Source organism: Anopheles merus, unplaced genomic scaffold (genome assembly GCF_017562075.2).
Source record: "Anopheles merus strain MAF unplaced genomic scaffold, AmerM5.1 LNR4000375, whole genome shotgun sequence".
NCBI classification, from domain to species: Eukaryota; Metazoa; Arthropoda; class Insecta; order Diptera; family Culicidae; genus Anopheles; species Anopheles merus.
In genome coordinates, this window is record NW_024427955.1 from 45,001 (window position 1) to 48,899 (window position 3,899).

Below are 3,899 nucleotides of genomic sequence, written 5' to 3' on the forward strand. Positions count from 1 at the left end.
TGCAACCGCAACACGATGCAAAACAAATTGCACGAGCTACTGATACTTGTACCATGCACGGTACACGGTTCCGAAAATTACGCCTGAAAGTATGCAATTTGGTGCTACCCTAGGGAACTTGTATGGGGAAGCCTACCTACGCGTGTCGCACGTTGCAAGTTGCATGGTCGTCGATCAGAGGCATGCAAAAGCACCTATCTAGGGGAATTACTCTACGTTCTAGTAGCTAGTGCGATTTTCCGGTCCAGCACGGCAGTACGCCTGCATGCATACAATCCATGTACCAACCATGTACCTAGGCGTTGGTCAGTAGCTTTTGGCGCCACATGGAGAAAGTATTCGAGTTCAGATTTCTGGGACTTAGCGTATTTTTCAAAACTATTAATGGAAATTAAACTATAAATGGGTCTCAAGCTAGGCGTTGGTCAGTAGCTTTTGGCGCAACATGGAGGAAGTATTCGAGTTCAGATTTCTGGGACTTAGCGTATTTTTCAAAACTATTAATGGAAATTAAACTATAAATGGGTCTCAAGCTAGGCGTTGGTCAGTAGCTTTTGGCGCCACATGGAGGAAGTATTCGAGTTCAGATTTCTGGGACTTAGCGTATTTTTCAAAACTATTAATGGAAATTAAACTATAAATGGGTCTCAAGCTAGGCGTTGGTCAGTAGCTTTTGGCGCAACATGGAGGAAGTATTCGAGTTCAGATTTCTGGGACTTAGCGTATTTTTCAAAACTATTAATGGAAATTAAACTATAAATGGGTCACAAGCTAGGCGTTGGTCAGTAGCTTTTGGCGCAACATGGAGGAAGTATTCGAGTTCAGATTTCTGGGACTTAGCGTATTTTTCAATCATATTAAACCGAATCAAACATAAAAATGATGAAACCTACACGACGTTCCTAGGTTATGGACGAAAATGACGATTTAGTGCCGGTCAGGATAGCCGTGCACCAAAATTGTGTACCGATCAGGGAAAGTACAACACGGAGGGCGCAGCCCGAGCGTACGCGTTCATGGATGTCCATGTTGGTACAAGTTGCCGGTCAGGATAGCCGTGCACCAAAATTGTGTACCGATCAGGGAAAGTACAACACGGAGGGCGCAGCCCGAGCGTACGCGTTCATGGATGTCCATGTTGGTACAAGTTGCCGGTCAGGATAGCCGTGCACCAAAATTGTGTACCGATCAGGGAAAGTACAACACGGAGGGCGCAGCCCGAGCGTACGCGTTCATGGATGTCCATGTTGGTACAAGTTGCCGGTCAGGATAGCCGTGCACCAAAATTGTGTACCGATCAGGGAAAGTACAACACGGAGGGCGCAGCCCGAGCGTACGCGTTCATGGATGTCCATGTTGGTACAAGTTGCCGGTCAGGATAGCCGTGCACCAAAATTGTGTACCGATCAGGGAAAGTACAACACGGAGGGCGCAGCCCGAGCGTACGCGTTCATGGATGTCCATGTTGGTACAAGTTGCCGGTCAGGATAGCCGTGCACCAAAATTGTGTACCGATCAGGGAAAGTACAACACGGAGGGCGCAGCCCGAGCGTACGCGTTCATGGATGTCCATGTTGGTACAAGTTGCCGGTCAGGATAGCCGTGCACCAAAATTGTGTACCGATCAGGGAAAGTACAACACGGAGGGCGCAGCCCGAGCGTACGCGTTCATGGATGTCCATGTTGGTACAAGTTGCCGGTCAGGATAGCCGTGCACCAAAATTGTGTACCGATCAGGGAAGTACACTACGTTCCTATGACTTGGGTGAAAAGTGTTGATAAAGTGCCGGATAGGATAGACCGTGGCTTATCGTACACATCACAAACAAAAACCCCTTAGTGAGCAGTAGCAAGTGTCGATGGAACAAGCGAAGGCAATACAAACTGATCAAGTACAATAAAGAACGCTACGTACTAGGACTTCTGTCCAAGAATGGTGTCCGCGACGGGAGGGCAATGGTCGAGCAAGCAGGTTTCCCTAGTAAACCTTGTATGGTAAACATACCCAAGCGTGTCCGTATGCACGCAACGATAGTCACGAACGGGCACATACCTAGGGAAAGTACTCTACGTACTAGGACTTCTGTCCAAGAATGGTGTCCGCGACGGTCGGGGAAGCAGGTTACTTATCATGGCAAACAAGTTAAATAGCTACCTTAAGAGAACGAAAGTTACTGTGGATGGAACAAAACGTGTGCCTAGAATTCCTTCCTGGTTTCCCTAGTAAACCTTGTATGGTAAACATACCCAAGCGTGTCCGTATGCACGCAACGATAGTCACGAACGGGCACATACCTAGGGAAAGTACTCTACGTACTAGGACTTCTGTCCAAGAATGGTGTCCGCGACGGGAGGGCAATGGTCGAGCAAGCAGGTTTCCCTAGTAAACCTTGTATGGTAAACATACCCAAGCGTGTCCGTATGCACGCAACGATAGTCACGAACGGGCACATACCTAGGGAAAGTACTCTACGTACTAGGACTTCTGTCCAAGAATGGTGTCCGCGACGGGAGGGCAATGGTCGAGCAAGCAGGTTTCCCTAGTAAACCTTGTATGGTAAACATACCCAAGCGTGTCCGTATGCACGCAACGATAGTCACGAACGGGCACATACCTAGGGAAAGTACTCTACGTACTAGGACTTCTGTCCAAGAATGGTGTCCGCGACGGGAGGGCAATGGTCGAGCAAGCAGGTTTCCCTAGTAAACCTTGTATGGTAAACATACCCAAGCGTGTCCGTATGCACGCAACGATAGTCACGAACGGGCACATACCTAGGGAAAGTACTCTACGTACTAGGACTTCTGTCCAAGAATGGTGTCCGCGACGGGAGGGCAATGGTCGAGCAAGCAGGTTTCCCTAGTAAACCTTGTATGGTAAACATACCCAAGCGTGTCCGTATGCACGCAACGATAGTCACGAACGGGCACATACCTAGGGAAAGTACTCTACGTACTAGGACTTCTGTCCAAGAATGGTGTCCGCGACGGGAGGGCAATGGTCGAGCAAGCAGGTTTCCCTAGTAAACCTTGTATGGTAAACATACCCAAGCGTGTCCGTATGCACGCAACGATAGTCACGAACGGGCACATACCTAGGGAAAGTACTCTACGTACTAGGACTTCTGTCCAAGAATGGTGTCCGCGACGGGAGGGCAATGGTCGAGCAAGCAGGTTTCCCTAGTAAACCTTGTATGGTAAACATACCCAAGCGTGTCCGTATGCACGCAACGATAGTCACGAACGGGCACATACCTAGGGAAAGTACTCTACGTACTAGGACTTCTGTCCAAGAATGGTGTCCGCGACGGGAGGGCAATGGTCGAGCAAGCAGGTTTCCCTAGTAAACCTTGTATGGTAAACATACCCAAGCGTGTCCGTATGCACGCAACGATAGTCACGAACGGGCACATACCTAGGGAAAGTACTCTACGTACTAGGACTTCTGTCCAAGAATGGTGTCCGCGACGGGAGGCAATGGTCGAGCAAGCAGGTTTCCCTAGTAAACCTTGTATGGTAAACATACCCAAGCGTGTCCGTATGCACGCAACGATAGTCACGAACGGGCACATACCTAGGGAAAGTACTCTACGTACTAGGACTTCTGTCCAAGAATGGTGTCCGCGACGGGAGGGCAATGGTCGAGCAAGCAGGTTTCCCTAGTAAACCTTGTATGGTAAACATACCCAAGCGTGTCCGTATGCACGCAACGATAGTCACGAACGGGCACATACCTAGGGAAAGTACTCTACGTACTAGGACTTCTGTCCAAGATGGTGTCCGCGACGGGAGGGGCAATGGTCGAGCAAGCCAGGGTTCCCTAGTAAACCTTGTATGGTAAACATACCCAAGCGTGTCCGTATGCACGCAACGATAGTCACGAACGGGGCACATACCTA